General features: G+C 39.3%; 1 long non-coding RNA gene across 1 annotated transcript; it reads right to left on the reverse strand.

Annotated features, from left to right (window-relative positions):
* Positions 1-7,097: 7,097 nt before the first annotated feature.
* LOC121393870 lies at positions 7,098-10,879 on the reverse strand. Its single transcript, XR_005961423.1, has 3 exons — positions 10,708-10,879; positions 10,058-10,161; positions 7,098-7,958 (listed from the first exon to the last, which is right to left on the reverse strand). It is a non-coding gene; the product is annotated as an uncharacterized LOC121393870 (long non-coding RNA).
* Between the last annotated feature and the right edge of the window lie 740 nt (positions 10,880-11,619).

Here is an 11,619-nt window from a genome sequence, read left to right on the forward strand (position 1 = left end):
TAGAAAATTTCTACAATTTGACATGGTGCTAGTAAGGTGTAGACTAAAGAAGCATCACAATTATGGAGGGAATAAAATTCCAAAGCCATGTAGAAAACCATGTGTAGATGATTTGGTTCATTTGTGCAAAAGTAAAAGTCGTATTTATCAACCAATCCCCTATTCATCATTACTGGCTGCATCGAAGGGTATGTACATTCTTCTAAACTCCGTTTTAGCTGGCTGTTGTAACATAACATAGTATGGCTGGGGCATAATATTGTAATAACTGTAAATTGATCTTTAATTATGCACTTCAACTTTGCTAGCTGCAGTTCTTCTAATAATCACAGGATTTTGTTAATTTCCTCCAGGTCTTGTTGGGATACACCTACCAGCATTGCTACAAAAATTATGATATGATCCTATTATGTGTTTAGTGTTGGATGTTTCTATGTGCCCCTCTACCAGGCCAAGGGTTCATCTCTTCATTTATCAATAATTTTTAATGGAAGTCTGGTTCATAATATGAATATGTGAGAATGATCATCACAGTTTGTTTAGAAATTGCACTTTGTACACTACAATGCATTTGTAAATGAACTACTGGCCTGGTGGAAGTTTGCCTACTTTGAGTGCCTGCTCTCAACTGGTTTTTCGGTTTGTCCGCTCCCCGTGCTGAGGGCTGAGGGCGGTGCACCTGGGCCACTTCCTTGTTGTGGTGAGTAATCATTTACTTCCGAAGACCCTAATACCACAATTGTATCAATGCGTTTGTAAATGCCCTTCTAAACTTATTATGAACACATTATGCAAAAACTTGTATAAAAAAAGCTGCTGTGTAGCTGTGGTATGGCTGCCATTCAAGTTGAAATAGGGCTAAATGGCACATGGCAAATAGCAGATGCTATGTAAGTGATTTAGAATTTTTGGTTGCTCCAGTTCCTTGAACATTCCAGACTTTACATCTTGTCTAACGTTTGATCAATGTGACCAACATGCATATGTGCAGTGAGTATAAGTAAAGCAGCAAAAGAAAGAAGAATTCAACATTGTTGTAGCCCACAGGAGAGGACAATGTTGAAGAAAAGGAAGTGTGAAAGTGACAGTTCAATTCAAAATATAGAGAAAAATAACACCACAGAACAACAGCGAAAAAAAAGAGATGTTGGGCGGACACTCCTGAGGTCTGAGCAAGTGCATAAATCTAATCATTTCATGTAACTATTTATTGTCTTTGTATTGTTTTTGTTGATATTGTGAAGGCTATACTGGATTTCTATATTTTCAGGAGGACTCTATATGTCCCTACTGGGGCATTTTTTAAAGGAGAAGGAAAGGCTTTGTGTACTTGGGGTTGCCAAATGTTAGGCATCCCCAAGTGAATGTATTGAGTTACCTGAAACCTCAGGCTGGTGCCCCTATCAGCAGAAAACTGCACCAGCCCGGGTTTATAAGAGTGAGCACCACAAAGCAATCCTCTTCCGTCTTCCTCTTTCTTTGCTCGGCTGCACATGCATTGTTGAACGAAATAGGCAACTTTTTAGTTAAAGTTCGTCTTTTCTACTGCGCATGTGCAGCCGAGCAAAGAAAGAGGAAGACGGAAGAGGATTGCTTTGTGGTGCTCACTCTTATAAACCCGGGCTGGTGCAGTTTTCTGCTGATAGGGGCACCAGCCTGGGGTTTCAGGTAACTCAATACATTCACTTGGGGATGCCTAACATTTGGCAAGTACATCAAGCTTTTCCTTCCCCTTTAAACATAAATTTGTTGTATTTATAAGTTTCAAATGATACAATGCATACAGCATAAGATTGCCTTTATGTGGACGGGTGCCTGGGATTTTTTTTTTTTGTGGAAAATTACCAAAATATGATTCTTATTGAAAATGTCCTGTTCACTCTATCCCTGTCACAAAAGGATAAATGATGGTTCTGTGCGTCAGAACACCAGCCTGTCCAAAGAACCTGGAGTACGGTATGCTGATTGGATGGGGGACAGTCTTATACAAACACTTTCAGAAAACTCTTCATCTACAATAAGGCAACTCCACGGTAAGTGATCAAAAATCTCTGTTGAACCCCTTATCAAAAGTTACAGGTAGAATGGCAGATAAGCACTGTATAATATTTTGTGAGATGTGTATCTGTGCACCAACTGATATATATCATTTTTCACAGAGCTCTCTCTCTCTCTCTTGACCAGGCCCATTTTTGTGTCCACACCCCCTAATTACCATGTTCATTTTACAAAGGTAAATAGGTAATAAACTGTGTGTGTGGATAATTGGCCATTCATATATTCACCGGGCCCGAAAAAGAGCTGCGCTAAAGAGACAAGGAGTGCAACCGGGTTTCTCCCCAAAAAATATCTCATTGCGGTGGTTTGGGGTTCCTGGCATGAGGTGGTCAGGCGTTTTCTCAACAGTCAATAAAAATGCTACACTTGGGAGAAATCCAGATGTCCTTGTCTTGCATGCAGGAGGAAATGACATGGGCTTAGTGCCTTTAAAAGAACTAATTGAAAACATGAAGCATGATATAAATAAAATTAAAATAATGTTTCCAAAAAGCAGATTTACATACACCAATCTGAGTTGCAGGAGGGCCCCAAATGTTCAAATTGGGCATAAAGCGGGTTAACATATATCTAACATATATCAGGGTGAGTAGCAGAAGGACCACAAATGGTAAAATAGGCCATAGAGAATGTTTACATACATGAGGGTGCATAGCTGGAGGGCCCCAAATGGTGAAATTGACAATAAAGCCGGTTTACATACATCAGGCTGAGTTGCTAGAGGACCCCAAATGGTAAAATTGGCCATAAAGTGGGTTAACATATATCAGGCTGAGTTGCAGGAGGGCCCCAAATGGTAAAATTGGCCATAAAGCAGATTTACATACACCAAGCTGAGTTGCAGGAGGACCCCAAATATTAAAATTGGGCATAAAGCGGGTTAACATATATCAGGGTGAGTAGCAGGAGGACCCCAAATGGTAAAATAGGCCATAAAGCGGGTTAACATATATCAGGGTGAGTAGCAGGAGGACCCCAAATGGTAAAATTGGCCATAAAGTGTGTTAACATATATCAGGCTGAGTTGCAGGAGGGCCCCAAATGGTAAAATTGGCCATAAAGCAGATTTACATACACCAAGCTGAGTTGCAGGAGGACCCCAAATATTAAAATTGGGCATAAAGCGGGTTAACATATATCAGGGTGAGTAGCAGGAGGACCCCAAATGGTAAAATAGGCCATAAAGCGGGTTAACATATATCAGGGTGAGTAGCAGGAGGACCCCAAATGGTAAAATTGGCCATAAAGTGTGTTAACATATATCAGGCTGAGTTGCAGGAGGGCCCCAAATGGTAAAATTGGCCATAAAGCAGATTTACATACACCAAGCTGAGTTGCAGGAGGACCCCAAATATTAAAATTGGGCATAAAGCGGGTTAACATATATCAGGGTGAGTAGCAGGAGGACCCCAAATGGTAAAATAGGCCATAAAGCGGGTTAACATATATCAGGGTGAGTAGCAGGAGGACCCCAAATGGTAAAATTGGCCATAAAGTGTGTTAACATATATCAGGCTGAGTTGCAGGAGGGCCCCAAATGGTAAAATTGGCCATAAAGCAGATTTACATACACCAAGCTGAGTTGCAGGAGGACCCCAAATATTAAAATTGGGCATAAAGCGGGTTAACATATATCAGGGTGAGTAGCAGGAGGACCCCAAATGGTAAAATAGGCCATAAAGCGGGTTAACATATATCAGGGTGAGTAGCAGGAGGACCCCAAATGGTAAAATTGGGCATAAAGCGGGTTAACATATATCAGGGTGAGTAGCAGGAGGACCACAAATGTTGAGAAGAGATAAAGAATTTTTATTTGCCGAAATATGGATCATAGTCAAGGGAGTGCCTGGGGATATATAGTGTGAAGCCAGCAGAGTAAATGACAGGAGGCAAAAACTTTAGGAGGACTAAAACAAAAGTCCAGAGAGCAGGTCAGATAATAAGAAATGGTAGAAGGCATATTTAATAAGAAATAAGGGATATAAGAACACTAAGGTAAGAACAGATCTAATGGCAGGACTGAACAAATTAGGACAACTGGCAGAAGCACCCCCATGATTTTAGCTCCCTGAAGATTTTAAGTGTAGAGAGCAGGAATGCAGATTACCCGACCCGTCGAGGCAGAACTACCGAACAGCAGAAGTTTGGCTGATTTGAAAAGGGTTGCTAGGCAACCAAGTAACTTCGAGTGAGCATGTGCAAGATTTCAGAGCCGATTTGAAAATTGCTTAGAAGTGTTGCTAGGCAACCAAGTAACTTCAACTGAGCATGTGCGAGACTTCAGAGCAGCAGTGGGCTGTAAAGATATACGTAGGAGGAAACAGTGAAATCCAAGATGGCTGCCTCAGCTAGGATTTCAGTGGAGATAGGGGAGATCTTGCAAAAGGTATAGTGAGCTGATCATTTACATTATACAAATAATTTTAACTGTTTTAAAAATCGGATTTCTTGAACTTTAACTTAGTGTCTTTACTTAGAAAATGGTTTTAGTGATGATTGGTGCCCTTTAAGATTAGGAACACTAATCTTAAGGAATACCTCAGCCCATCAGACCCCGTGGGGAAATACACCCAGCCCCAAGCCCAACATTTTTTAAGTAGCCGTCCTGGTGTGTATAGATGCACAGGGTGTGTAGTATGCGGCACACTAATATTGGGATCAGAATTCAGACATCCAAGGACTGGCAAAAAGTAGAACATTAAACATAGGTTATCATGTACCTCCTCGATGGTAGTTTACATCATTAGATGCCCATGTGGTCTGAAATAATGCGGCAAGACCATTAGGCCATTAAAGGACAGGATCAACATGCACAGGGCAAGTATCAGGGCAGCATTGGACCCCAACCACAAGATAGACCCTGGCAAACAGGATATTGCCCAGCAACCAGTGGCGAAACACTGGCGGGAAGCAGGACATGATCCATCCCAATTCAGGTGTATGCCCATTGATCGTGTGCTTAAGCCCCCAGAGGAGGGGATCTTGAGAAGTTACTACTGAAAAGGGAGGCTTTTTGGATATACGAATTAGACTGTGTGACCCCCAAGGGTCTGAATGGACAACTTCAATTGAATTGCTTTTTGACATGAAAAATTGTTTTCTGACAGAAAATATGGTCTTTTGACATGAATAAAATTATTGCGTTTTAACTATTTTGCTACTTAGGGCTTAATATCAAGTATTCCTCTTACAAAGTCCCTGTTTCTCCACTTTGCAGATATATTATGCATTTCTGGGTCTGAATTGAATACCTCTCGCTCTGTAAGTAACATTTGTTTTTCTTTAAACTGCTTATATATACAAGGAAGTTCTTTTGTTACTTTGACCTTTTTTTTGCTATGTAACCTTTTTATGGACACAATTGTTGCTAAGATTTCTCTCATACTATAGGGCAGGGGTCCCCAACCTTTTTTACTTGTGAGCCACATTTAAATGTAAAAAGAGTTGGGGAGCAACACAAGCATGAAAAAGTCCCTTGGGGTGACAAACAAGGGCTGTGATTGGCTATTTGGTTGTCCCTATGTGGACTGGCAGCCTTCAAAAGACTCTACTTGGCACTAGACTTGGTTTTTAATCCATTAAAACTTGCCTCCAAGCCTGGAATTCAAAAATAATCACCTGCTTTGAGGCCACTGGGAGCAACATCCAAGAGGTTGGAGAGCAACATGTTACTCACGAGCTACTGGTTGGGGACCACTGCTATAGGGCATGGGAAGTGCAGACACTGACACCCGGTGGTGAATGAAATTATTGCACCAAGTTCTCTAAGGAACTAAAAAGGACAAAAATGCTTTTTTTTCACTTTGTACTCACTGTATGACGTCACGTTGGTGCCAGAATTCACTCAGGGGGTGGGTATTTAAACCATGACTTGTTACACTACAATATCCTTGAAAAAGGTCCCCAGGTGGGACCGAAACGTCGGATAAAAATGTGTTTTGTTTGAAAATAAACACTATTACTTCACTACAGAACAGTGTGTGCTGATCCTTCATAAGACTATATATATATATATATATATATATATATATATGATCTGACCAGGATAATCTCAAACATACAATAAAAAAAAAAAGATCAATGCACATTCCCTGGTCACCTGTTTCACAAATTAACTTAGTATCTAAGCAAATGCGTCTATTTTGCAAAACAGGGTTTTTTTATTACTGCATTATGATCATAAAATTGATAAGCTACCGTACCATGTCAAGGTAAAGCCCATATGGTGGACCTAACTGTTTACCTCTGGTCAAGTTTTTTCTGGGTTGGTGACCCCTTACATAACTGCATGTCTCAGGGTCAGTGTCTCCAGACCAAGGCATTGGCTAAAATGGGCTTGATCTTCCCCCATGCCAGTAGCAATTTGTAAGGGGAGAGGTTTGCCAATACTAAATCATTGATTATTAACACAGGTTTGTTCCTTCCTCACCACTTAAGGCTTTTGGGGAATGTAAGGTCTGTTTCTGCATCTGCAGGTACTTACACATTGGGCACGAGTGCTGCAAACATGACAGATTGTAACACTTTTCACTCAGGTTTTGTTATAATAAAGTAAAAAAACACAAGGCAGCAGAGACTTGGTATATGAGGGTGCAAATGGGACTTATTTTGCTACTGCCTTTTCCTTATTAATTAGGAAAGCAGCATATGCAATGTATACTTGGGACATACATAAGATAACCTTTCTCTTACAAAACAAAAAACCTTTTTTTCTGATATTTTGGGGCCCATTTACTTAGTTCGAGTGAAGGAATAGAGGAAAAATAGTTCGAATTTCGAATGTTTTTTTTGGCTACTTCGACCTTCATCTTCAAATCGACTATTCGACCATTCGATAGTCGAAAGTACTGTCTCTTTCAAAAAATCTTCGACCCCCTAGTTCGCCACCTAAAACCTACCAAGGCCAATGTTAGCCTATGGGGAAGGTCCCCATAGGCTTCCTAAAAATTTTCTAATCTAAGGAATATCCTTCGATCGATGGATTAAAATCCTTCGAATCGTTCGATCGTAGGATATTCGAGGGTCAATTAACCCTCGATATTCGACCCTAGGTAAATGTGCCCCAAAATGTAATCATTTTATTACAATATAGTTTACTACACAGTTTTTAGCAATACTTTTGAGGAAGCTTCCTACAGTTCAAAGTGTTCATCTTTTTATTTTGTAATTCTTTTTTCCCCTTCTATAAGAAGAAATGCTTGAATGAATATTTTTGTTTTCCCTCAGTTTAACCGTATGGGAACAATGTTCTTTTTTCTGCTTTTTGTTTCAAAGTTTGAAAAGACAATTGCATGCGCTTTTTATTTTAGTGCGTTATGTAATGCTTTGTTATAAGCAATTTACCCATGTATATAAATCCTGAACCAAATTCTGGGTAGATAGGACAGTTGGTGTAACAACGTCTAATTCTTCTTCAATTTCAAAAGTATCTTGAAACTGAATAGCTGATTTGGACATTTTTATTTCATCTATAGCTTGAAGTGTACCTGCTGTATGTTTTGTTGGTTTGCTGGTAGAGTTTTTTTTAGAGCAATGGCAATCATAATACAAACACATGTCTCTCCAAAACGGTTTGTCCTACAAGAGCACTTACTCTTATGGACAATGCTCATTTCATCATCTCTGTTAATGATATAAGTGTTGATCCTTCCTGAATATACTTTCTTCTTTCTATTAAAAAATTACATTCTGACTTTCTGAGCTGATCCAAAGAAATGTTTTCCCTTGACAGGAGAGTTGTGGAAAATGCAATAGGTTTGCAAATCACAAATGTTATAAATGACATTATCATTGTGTTATTTTCCTGGTTCACGATCATCTTTTTCTCCACTCTACTGAAAATGTCCTGCTTTTCTTGTGAACTTGTTATACGTCCAGCCTTGTGAAGTTCAGTTAAATGCCTAAAGATAAAAGAACGACAATTGTTCAGTATGATGTTACATATACAAAGTAAAATGAACCTTATGTTTATTGTAGTTCTTGACATGACAACGTGCATTTCTACAGGAGTTAGAATATTTGACAGTATGGTAATGTGTTTTATTGAGAACATGTATTTCATGTTTGATAAAACTTTGTGCATTTTGCAACCTGACTTCTTTCCTTCTGTTTGAGAGCATGGAGACCTGTACCCAGCTCAATCACCCTTTTCCAGCTACTCATGTCCTAACCTACATAAGTTGTAGACAATACAGGCAGCAACTGGACCCACTCTATTGTTTTCCCAGTGGCAGGACATGACTGGCCTATACCTGCCAACATGTGAGGTGCCGACATTCCACTGGACAGAATGCTTTATTCAGGGGTACCCTAATTAACTCCTTAGTGTTCATGCACTTCTGCCTGGGGGCTTAGTAGATACACCACACTGACTGTGCAATTCGGAACACGGTTAGTTACTACAAAGCATGTACCACCTGATAGCTTATTTCAACAGAGTAAAGCTCCCCATAGACGCAACAATTCTTCTTGCAGAACAATCAATTGTATCGAAGTCAGACCAATCCTTCGAAATTATCGTGCGGTTAGTGGGATTCGAACGATCGTACATCTTACGATTTTTCGGCTGACATCTGTCAGGAAATTGATCAGCCAGGTCAAAAAATCTTTGTCGGTCCCAGTGCAATCTATCTACCGTATATACTCAAGTATAAGCCGTCCCAAGTATAAGCCAAGATACCTAATTTTACCTCCAAAAACTGGGAAAGCTTATTGACTCGAGTATAAGCCTACGGTGAGAAATGCAGCAGCTTCTGGTAAGTTTCAATCAAAAAATTGAGGGTTTCTGCTCCCATTGGAGGTGCCAGCGTCTCATTTTTGGATGCCAGTGAATATTCTTGGAGACTATTCTTGGACGCCGGCGACTATTCTTAGACGCCGGCGACCGTTTTTGCGCTTGACCCGAGTATAAGCAAAGGAACAGTTTTTCAGCATATTTTCGGGGCTGAAAAACTCGGCTTATACTCAAGTATATACGGTATGTTTGCAGGGACAAGCAGGCAGCTCCCCTTTGTTTTCCTTGCAAATCGGTCTTTTAAGTTGATGGTAACTTTGTACGATCGTTCCGAAAAAATCGTGGTCTCACGGAGACGGTCTGATCTTTTAAAAATCTCAACATCTATGGCCAGCTTAATGGTCTTATTTGTTTCCCACTTACTTACAGTATATATTCTTCAACAATGCAGATTTCACTTATTAATGCTTCTTAAAAGCCTACCTCTTAGGAGCAATGCTGAGCTCTGTCCATCTATGGTGCCTATGTGCCACCCCCCCCACTGTGGCTGCATTGATTGGGGAACCCATATTGCTGCTATATTTTGGAGTGCAGAGACAATTTATTAAAATAAAGGGCAGGGTGCAAAGTACAGAATACATGGCAAGTTGCACCTGTTTTTGCACTCTGCCCTGCATTAAGGACTCTGAATTTTGGCAAATAACTTGATAGGTATGACAGAGGAAAGGGAATAAACAGGAAAATGAAAAGCTACATAGCAAACTGTGTTGCCTCATTTCAGTGTAGGAGACATAGGGGTATATTTATCAAAGAGTGAAGTTAGAGATCACACAGTCCTCTAGAGTGAAATTCCGCCACTCTCTTCATTTCTATGGGATTTTGAAAGGCGTATTTATCAAAGGATGAACTTTCACTTTCACCCATTGATAAATGCTCTTTTAAAAATCCCATAGAAATGAAGAGAGTGGCGGAATTTCACTGTGGCGATCTCTAACTTCACTCTTAGATAAATATACCCCATTGCAAGTGCAAAAAAACATCTATTGCCCAGGCTTTTTGCAGTTTACAATCTGCATGACTGTGTATTCCTTTTTGGAGATCATAGAGCAACGGCCATTGATCTATCCCCTGGGCTTAGTAAATGGGGCCCGCATACGTTTCTGTTTAAATCCAAATAAATGGTAATAAACACAATTTGTCATAACTTTTCCAAAAGACGAAGCATTCGGCATTTAAAATATGGATTGATGTAGCGCATATACTTACTTGTAATATTTCTCAACTTATTGAGAGTTAGCAGACAAACTAACATTTCTAATCTCATCTTTGCTTTTTCTTCCAAAAATTGATATTTCAAAGTGTGGAAAAATCTTTAAAAAAGGAAGACAATGTTTTAACGCTTGACAGTACTAGTGTTGCAAATCTACAGTCTAATGTAAATGTAGACAGTACTTTTTCACTGAAATATAACTACACTGGTTAATCAAAATATTATTCTATGTATTGGCCATGGCATTCTGTAAACTTGTGCTCCTCCATGGTGTGAGTGTGTTTGAATAAAGAGGCACTTATCAACAAAATTAAATACCTGGGTGCCAAGCTATAGTTCAGCAAAAACAGAAGGAAGCTCCAGCACCCACAGATTTCTGAAAAATGCAAACTAGTCTTTATTAAAGGGGTTGATCTCCTTTGAGTTAACTTTTAGTATGATGTAGAGAGAGCAATTTGCAGTTGGTTTTCATTTTTTATTATTTGTGGTTTTTGAGTTATTTAGCTTTTTATTCAGCAGCTCTCCAGTTTATAATTTCACCATCTTGTTGCTAGGGTTCAAATTCCCCTAGCAACTATACCCTGTTTTGAAGAGACTGTATTATAAATATGATTTTTTTGAATATTTATCAGTATTCCAAAACTACCTTTCCAAAAGATTGTTGGTCTCACTTTCTTCATGATACACCTGTCAACAATATTGTGCCCACGTGTCGGATACAGGAAACCAGTGACGCTGTCGATAGTCACCAACTTTGTCGTTACCAGCGGTTGCTTTTACCCGCTCATACTTTTTTCTGAAAGTAAACGATGCAAAATATAAATAAAAGCAAACAATATAATAATATAACAGTATAACTATGAGGTTACCTACTGTATAAGAAAAAATTATATATATATATATATATATATATATATATATATATATATATATATATATATATATGCTCATTAGGTTCAATACAACAGTATATTGCCACACAATACTATAAGTCTGCTATCAGCACAATTGAACCATGAACTACATAACCAATATTTGAATTTATCAAAGAAAGAGATCACATTGTCGTTACATAGCTCCACATGGATTGAATACGTGAAGGCTAAACGTATACCAAGGGGCCTGAGAAGTGGGCTACAACCATTACAATGTATTGTTGATCCAGACTTCCATGAAAAGTGGGAAGGTATCTGGAATAAAGCCTCTTTAGATGCTATGGTACTGACTATCCAATACCTACAGCCCTTGATTGGTGAAGCGCATAAAGCCGTTACAGATGTGTGTAGGGACCTGTAGAGTTAATCCGACGTTTAAGGGTTAAAGGACAAGGAAAGTATTTTTTTGTATCCCCCATAATTCTAAAGTCCACCCTAAGATGCACCTGATCGCTAAGTTTTTTTGTGCCAAAAATGTTCTGTTCTCCTTTTCCGCATCATTATTTGAAAGTGAAGCAAATCATATTAAGCACCGGCATTTTATTTAATCAAGATGGCGCCGGTTGTTCTAATGCGCATGCGCGAAATCCATTACGCGCATCACGTACGCGAGCAAGACTGTA

Source organism: Xenopus laevis, chromosome 5L, assembly GCF_017654675.1.
Source record: "Xenopus laevis strain J_2021 chromosome 5L, Xenopus_laevis_v10.1, whole genome shotgun sequence".
In the NCBI taxonomy this organism is placed as follows: domain Eukaryota; kingdom Metazoa; phylum Chordata; class Amphibia; order Anura; family Pipidae; genus Xenopus; species Xenopus laevis.